This window comes from Panthera uncia (assembly GCF_023721935.1).
Source record: "Panthera uncia isolate 11264 chromosome B3 unlocalized genomic scaffold, Puncia_PCG_1.0 HiC_scaffold_1, whole genome shotgun sequence".
Classification (NCBI taxonomy): Eukaryota; Metazoa; Chordata; class Mammalia; order Carnivora; family Felidae; genus Panthera; species Panthera uncia.
In genome coordinates this window covers 15445938-15454344 of record NW_026057582.1, presented here as the reverse complement: position 1 = coordinate 15454344, position 8407 = coordinate 15445938, and the positions used below count along the sequence as shown (strand labels likewise).

At 46.4% G+C, this 8407-nt stretch overlaps 1 long non-coding RNA gene across 2 annotated transcripts in view; it reads left to right on the top strand.

Moving 5' to 3' along the window:
* The first annotated feature begins 1977 nt into the window (after positions 1 to 1977).
* LOC125909282 (uncharacterized) overlaps positions 1978 to 8407 on the top strand; it is a 30045-nt gene continuing 23615 nt past the window's right edge. Inside the window, exons 1-3 of one of the 2 annotated variants that reach the window (XR_007453640.1) lie at positions 1978 to 2106; positions 4530 to 4659; positions 5191 to 5309. This is a non-coding gene — a long non-coding RNA (uncharacterized LOC125909282). Of the gene's footprint in view, positions 2107 to 4319; positions 4660 to 5190; positions 5310 to 8407 lie in introns of those variants that run through there. The other variant, XR_007453639.1, reaches the window with a different exon arrangement.

The window sequence follows — 8407 nt, the reverse complement described above, 5'->3', positions numbered from 1 at the left end:
CCGGAGCGGTCCTCACTGCGAAACATGCAGGGGCAAGCAGGGCGATCTGAGAGGCCACTGTCAATGTTCCCACCGTCCCGATCCGGGGCGGAGAAGTCAGCTCTTCAAGCTCCATTTCGGAAGGACTGTTCTGTTGAACTGGTTAGGATCCCATTTCAGCTGCTGAAACAGAGGCCAAGATACAAGGGGCTTTTTTCTCTCATACAGAAGTCCATGCAGAGCAGTCCCGGGCTGTCTCGGGCTCCACCGTGTGGGGGAACCGGGTGCCTTACCTCCGATGCTGCGCACCTTCCATATGCAGGTTCTATCTACTCATGGTCCAAGGTAGCTGTCCCAGCTCCTTCCATCACAGTCACATCCCAGCCAGCAGAGACGAAGGAAGGGGTGAATGGAAGGGGAGAATATGCCTATTCCTTTTCTGGCCCCCATCTCCCACTCACGCACCATTGGACAGAACCCAGTCAAGCAGCCAACTGGGCCGCATGGGAAGCCATAAAATGTAACCTTTAGCCAAGGAGCCACACATTGGGGTCAATCTTAGAAATTCTACTTTGAAAGAAAAACAAGTGGGGGAGGCAACAGATATTGAGGAAGCCAGCATTCTCTGATACAAGCCTACCTTTTGGCCGACCAGATGCTCATGCATTCCCTTCCTCCCAGGCATGGAACACCATCATCCCCAAGAGAGGCAGCCGAAAGTTGTGCGCAGCTCCCAAATGCAGCTCCAATGTAGTGACTCTCAGTATTGTGCCTCCTCCCCATTAGGATTGTTGTGCATGCCCACAGTCTGAGCTAGCTACAAGTTATTGTCTCCATAGCAACAGGGTTGAGTAGAGTCAGGACAAGGGCAATAAAAACTCCCATTCAGAAAAGGAATGAATGAAAACCAAAGCAACTGTGTCAACAGTGATTTTCACATCCAGCTGGACAGTGAAACAAGATCCTCGGATAGGCTCGTTGGCCGTTCCTGGTTTTCTGGGAGAAAGAACCTCGACAATAGATAAGGTCCTCCGTGGCCTCATATTAAATGGATCCCGGGGAGTGTTTCTCTCTTGAGGGCTGCAGAGGGCTGCTGTCTCTTTCCTCGTAGTATGTTTAAGAAAATGTGGGGCTGAATAATCACCTACTTTTGCAGACCAGTGTTTCAATTTCTTTGGAAATACCATTATTCAAAACTGTCAAGATGTATTTGCTTCTAGACACTTCCAAGCATAAGTAACCACAACCAAAAGCCTCCTCTGGACCTGCTTTTCATGTGTTAAAAGCTCTGCTGTTTATATCTTGGCCCCTGTGCTCAATCTGCTCTGCCTAATTCCCTCTTCTCTCCTCCTTAAGGTGACTCTCTTGAGGCCACCTAGAACAAAAGCCTCTGGGTGGGAAGACGGTGCCGTCATCTGCCTTCGCAGCCGGGATGGCTCCCATTGCCTGGCCAGCAGCCGTTATGGAGACACCTGAGAAAGGCTCGGGGTAGTGTCGTTTCCCATTATTGCAATTTCTTCATTCTCTGAGTTAGTCTCTTGGTGGCCGTTCACAAAGCAAGAAGAATCATCCAACCCATACCAACATCCTGAGTTTTTCCAACAGACTCTACTGGAGTCATGTACTCTGCGAGCATCAGGCCTGCCTTCTGAGATGCTGCAAGCAAATGCTTTTCCAGGCCACGCCAAGTAGCACCCATTTTCTGGCCTGAAATATCTGTGTCTTTACCGCCCAGTACTGTGAAGAATACGCCTCATAGTCTGTCTTACCGTGGTACCACCATACATCTGAATCCCAAATTCTACATTAGTGAGGATACCAGTTGAGCTGCTCAAGCAAGAGCTAAAATAACAGTGGGCTAAACAAAATAGCTTATTTCTCTCCCTGGGATGATCTGAACTTGCTGAGCCCTGGGCTGCTGGCAGCTGTGGGCTGGCAGGGACCCAGGCTCCTTCCGTCTGGTTGTCTCGTGTTCTCAGTGGGTTGTTCCCACCTTGTGGTCCAATGTGGCTGTTCCAGCTGCTGGTACATTCCAACCGCCAGAAAGGGAGATGACCATGGAGGAACCATGACCTTTATCTGGGGTAGAACGTGAAACTGGCATGCCTCACTTCTGCTCATACGCCGGTAAGCCAGAAATAAGCCGTGTGGCTCCTACCCCCGGTTTGAAAGGAGGCTGGGAAATTACAGTCTTTTGTTAGATGAGCATGTGAGCCAGGGGTCTGTTACTAAAAGGATAGGAGAAAGCATTCTAGGGACAGGAAACGAGGCACAGTCTGCACCAGCCTCTGCCACCAGCCCGGAGAGGCTGTTTTCAGGACTGATTGGCTCCAAAACTGGATAAACTTTAAGAAAGCTTTTTTTTTTTTTCATTTGTTTCTTTGTTTATTTGTTTTTGAGAGAGAGGGAGAGACAGAGTGTGAGCAGGGGAGGGGCAGAGAGAGAGGGAGACACAGAATCCGAAGCAGGCTCCAGGCACTGAGCTGTCAGCACAGAGCTCGAGGCGTGAGTCAAACTCAAGGGCTGTGAGATCACAACCTGAGCTGAAATCGGACGCTTAACCGACTGAGCCACCCAGGCGCCCCTTTAAGAAAGCTTTCGATCCAACTATCTAGCTGTGTGCCCTGGAGCTGACAAAAGAAGGCAGAACAAGGGGCACCTGGATGATTCAGTCGGTTGGACGTTCAACTCCGGCTCAGGTCATGATCTCACGGCTTGTGAGTTCAAGCCCCGCATCAGGCTTAGTGCTGACAGCTCAGAGCCTGGAGCCTGCTTGGGATTCTGTGTCTCACTCTGTCTCTGCCCCTCCCCCGCTCATGCTCTGTCCCTCTCTCCTTCAAAAATAAATAAACATTAGAAAGTTTTTTTTAAAAAGGCGGAGCAAGATGGAGCTGGTAAATTCAGGGCTTAGGACTCATAGTCTTTTTCTCCCCGTGAAAGTGGTTTGGAAATAAGTAGAACTCCACACAGAGAAAGCTCAAAACCCACAGTTAAAATAAGACAGAATTTCTTGGAAATACATTATTTCCCCAATGTTAACAAATCTGGAAGGTAGACATGTCAGTGCTGGGATAGAGACAGGCTGAAGGTATACTCACTGTGTTAAGAAAAAAAAAAGTAACAGGACAGGGTAAATTCTGCAGCAATAAACGTGAGCCTATCTTTATCAGAGTTGACAGAGATCATTAAAAAGTGAAAGCGGGAACCCAATATATTGATGATACCTCTAGAACTCAGCCTTACAACCACAGGCTGTATTCAGTGGAGTATGTTTTTTCCTGTCTCATGCAGTGAAGTTCAATCTCATGTAGGTTTTTATTTGTTCAAAGTGATAGATAAGCCTCCTAAAGTATGGTTTAAATCAATATTCTGTTCCCCAGGTTAACTGAAACTGTGGGTTCACTTAATGAATAGATACACATGCAACTTTATAAACACACAGCCATAACTTTTAAAGAGGGGAGACCCGGAACAGGACTTTACTTAGCAAAATGTGCTTGATTGGGTTTCGAATACTGAAATGAATAGCATATGAGCATATCCCACATTGCCTAATGAACTATCTTACATTAGGTAGCATGAGCTAGCATGACACCGGAGGCCTGAGGAGATTAAAAGGAAATTGAATCAAACAACAACAATAATAGCTGACATGTAGTGAGTGCCTAAAATATGCCAAGTTCTGTTCTAAGCATATACGTACACTTTGCAGCTCATTTGGCCCTTCTAATAGTCCTGATAGTGAGCTACTATTATATTTCCCATTATATTTCCTGTATATTTCTTTTACAAAAAAAGAAAACGGCACAGAGAAGGTAAGTAACTTGCCCAAGGTCACACAGCCATTAATTGGCGAAGCCAAGTTTCAGATCTGATCAATGAATCGAGACATTTTGAATAGTTTATCACCCAACAGGTAGAACCCGGGTCCTAAAAGAACTTAGGGCTTTGTTATTTGGATTGGTGGTAAATTAGAACAAATCAGGCTCCCTCAGGCTTTAAGGGTTGGTATGTGCTAGGTACTGATCTCTGACCCCAGATGAGTTCACTCTGCCCATTCTCCTTCACCTTTCCAAGTACTTTGTCCTAAAACAGTACCCTGGTAGAAAATGACAACTTTCAAATACATTGCCTCAAGGCAACTGTATACCCTAATCTTGTCCAAAACCAGAATCAGTTTCCCAAAACCCCTAAATGATTATCAGTTACGGCTAAGGCATTGTTGGCAGGGTAACTGATTGACTTGAAATATTCTGATACCTCCTTGGGGGTGGGGGTGGGAGGAAATAATTACTCAGGAACTTGCAGTAATATTCATACGGTTGTTTTCCAGAACTTAAGCTACTGAGTCATCATCTCCAAAACTCAAATGAGCTCAAGGCTCCAAACATGAAATGTGGTCATGAGAGACAAGAGGAGGGGTTTGAAACAGCAAACTGTTTCAGTAGAGGGCCAAACAGCAAGTCAGCCACCGTAACACAAAAGTAGCCACAGACAGACGTCAAACGATTAGGTACGGTGTTCCAATAAAATTGTATTTACAAAAACAGGCATCAGGCCAGCTTTGGCCCACAGGCCAGGAGTTTGCAGACCCCTGGAAAAGAGACTCACCAGAACTCTTCAAAGGAACAAAATGTCGCACAATCTCCGAGTCGAGGAATTAACTTGTAAATGGACAAGGTATGCCTGTTACTCATTTCTGTGCTGGTCCTAATGCCCAGTGCTATTTCCTGTTGTTCCGCGAAGTGTGCTCGTGCTTGTCAGAAGAGTCCAGTTTGTGGTTCAGAAAATGCATCTGTCATATGCAGAGGAAATTATTGCTAGAACATGCAACCCCTCCAAAAACAAAACAACAAGCACTTGCTACATGCAAGGCGATCAAAGACTTCACATGGCTACTTTGCTGCCAAGTCCTATGCCCCGCCAGGAGGTCGTGCCTGTATCTGACTCATCTAAATGTGGTGTAGCCATTAGAATTTGTGTTTGGCTGATAGAAAGAGAGCATGGATTGAGAGAATTGAGCCCCACCAGCCTTAGGGCATGAATCCATCCCCAAGGGCACAAGATGGACACAGGCCATGATTCGAGGTAGGAAGGAAAGGAAGGGCAATGAGTGAAAGGGGGTGCCTCCCAGCCAAGTAAGCCACGCAAAGGGATCCCCCTGGAAGTCGATGTGATGACTTCTGCTCTTTGCTCATTCTCCCCTTTCAGCAAGAGTCACTGAGAACTGCCGTCCTTTAGTTGGGCTCACTGCCTCACCAAATAAAGCCAGTATGTTTAAAGAAGAGTGGAGAATAGTCATGAGATAGGCAGCCAGCCATCTCGGCCATGTAGGTTTGACACAGAGATTAATTCTTTTCTCTCTCTTTGAGTAAAGAAAAACCCCTCTTTCTGCTTAGCATGTCTACACACAACCCTGTTCCTACCAGTCCTTTTTCACTTCTCTTTTAAAAGTTACAAATGGGAACTGCCTCTCAGGAAATGATGGCCAAACCAGTTGGAGGTGGGGCTCATTTACTTGGGGTAAAAGTGTTCTCTGAGTGTTGGTTAGTCTTCATTCTTCTCCCGCCCCACTGTCACCACGAGATTCTCCCTCTGCCTTGTCTGCCTGCTCTGTGCCCTGGGAAGCTGACTTCTGTGCATCACAAAGGGCCCCTTTGCTCCACCGGCTTCTGCTTGGGTTTGGCCAGCCGGGGGCAGGAGACGAGAAAGACTGGACGTAGATACTCCTTGTCCTATCCTTTCTTGTTCAGGTGAGGTTTTGAGATTAGCTGCATCTATGACAACACCTTCTATATCAAAAGTGGGCAGCTGACTTCCTTACACCCTGTTTCCTCTGCCCCTGGAGACCTGAGGTGATGAGCGATCTTTATATTACTTCCATATCCTTCATAGTACTGGGTGCTTCCTAAACCCCGCCCTCCCCTCTGTAAATATTCTCTGTGTTGGAAAGTCTCTTTGGGACTGTCCTTTTCCTGCCAGAACTGTGACTTCTGTATCTTGCACCTGACTTGCGACTCTATCCTCCCAAAAGTGGAGGAAACTTGAGCAAAGATGGGATAAGTTGGGATTGCATCTACTATTTTCAAAATGCTTAAGACATAGTGCAAACCACAGAGATAATTGAAAGCCAGAGGGCTCCCCCTATACTCAGAATGCTACAGCCGTAATGCACACTATAGAGATAATTAGAGACTGCACCAGGGCCATCCTGCCACCTGCAACACTAACACCTGGCATACTTGACCTCATCCTTCCAGGTCAAGTCCAGGGTCATCTTGTTGAAGCCTTCCCTCACTCCCTCATTCCTACTCTTAGGTGACCTTTTCTGCGCCTTATAAATCATTTATGCCTGTTAGATTATAATTATCTGTTGACATATTTAGTTCCTGTCTAGACTATGTGATTCTGAGAGGCGGGAACCCTGCCTTGTACCCTTGTGTCCACAGCACCTAACCCAGAGCCTGACACTCTCCTCACCGAGAGCATCAAGAGGCAGTGTCACAGTGAGTCATGAGAGTGAGCTAAAAACAACGACAACTCAGAAAGAGCAGGGTTTTTTTAATATGAAATGTATTGTCAAATTGGTTTCCATACAACACCCAGTGCTCATCCCAACAGGTGCCCTCTTCAATGCCCATCACCCACTTTCCCCTCTCTCCCACCCCCCCCCAACCCTCAGTTTGTTCTCAGTTTTTAAGAGTCTCTTATGTTTTGGCTCCCTCCCTCTCTAACCTTTTTTTTTCCCCTTCCCCTCCCCCATGGTCTTCTGTTAAGTTTCTCAGGATCCACATAAGAGTGAACACATATGGAATCTGTCTTTCTCTGTATGACTTATTTCACTTAGCATCACACTCTCCAGTTCCATCCATGTTGCTACAAAAGGCCATATTTCATTCTTTCTCATTGCCACGTAGTATTCCATTGTGTGTATAAGCCACAATTTCTTTATCCATTCATCAGTTGATGGACATTTAGGCTCAGAAAGAGCAGTTTTTAAAAGTCTGTGATGGGGAGCCTGGGTGGTTCAGTCGGTTAAGCGTCTGACTTTGGCTCAGGTCATGATCTCACAGTTTGTGGGTTTGAGCCCCACGTCGGGCTCTGTGCTGACAGCTCAGAGCCTAGAGCCTGCTTCACATTCTGTGTCTCCGTCTCTCTCTGCCCCTCTCTCATTCGTGCTCTCTCTCTCTCTCTAAAACAAATAAACATTAAAAAAAAAAAAGTACGTGCTGAACTGGATAACAGTAAGATTTTGAATCAGAGTCCCAGGAAGATGGCGGGACATGTGGCAGATCGAGGAGTCTGGAAGGGAACAGGTAATAAGGGAGGGAAAGTCTGATCGTTGATTCCGTGCAACATGATCAGGTACAACCTTGCAGGAGGCAATTGAGAGCGCAAAGACTGACATTCAGGGACAGGATTAGAGATAATGGGGAAGGGAGTCATGTACAGGGAGGCAATTAGAGAAACCGGCAACAAGGGAAACATTTCCAAGGACAAGAGAGAAAAGCAGGCATGGACTCTTCAGTCACCCCGCCTTGCTCCCCAGGTCAGCATTCTGTTTAACATGCGGGGTTAAATCCACAGCCCTCATCAACATCAACTCCATTAGATCAAAGACCAAGCTAATTTGCTAACACTATTAAATACATAAAGCCATCAGAAGTAATTTAATGCTTATCAGATATGCTTACTCCCTAATAAACCCTCACCTACCCCTTATTTCAGCCTAATGAGCAAAATGGATTCGGAAACTGAATATATAATGAAGATTCCTTACATTTATTTCCATGAAATAATTAGAAGGGGGCTTAGACAGAAAAGGGGATTGGCATTTAAGGGGGCATTTAGCTGCTTCATTGATTTCTATTTCATTTTGGAGCGTGTGATGCACAGCTGAGGTTTGTCAACCTTACGTTAGCCTGAGTAATTCATCATGGTTAAATATCATATAGTCGAGCTACAAATGCATTCTACCATTTGGCACGCATCGAGTTTTCTTTCCTTTACAAAGGGAAGCACTGAGTGCCAGCCAGAGAAAGGAGCCGGTTTATTCATCAGAGGGAGTGCTGCAGAGGGAAAGATCAGCACAGGGCTGAACATCTGCCCAGGGCACCCGCCATCCTGTGAAATGATTTCACCAGTCTTAACCCTTGCCTGCTTTCCGTCAATCCGTAAAAATCTCTTGCTCACCTATAGCGGCCCCTCTGTCTTGTCCCCACCATGTTAAGGTGGTGGCAAAAAATCCTCTAGCTGGAAGGGTTGTAGCAAGCACCTAGCCTAAGCCCCCAACACCCTCACTTTCCAAATGCAAAGCCTCATGAGGTCCGTATGTCCGTCACTGGGAATCCCCAGTTCTTCCGCCCTTCTGAGGTTGCCCATTCACGTAACATTTGGATAAAAATGACAGGCTCTTGTGTCGATGGGC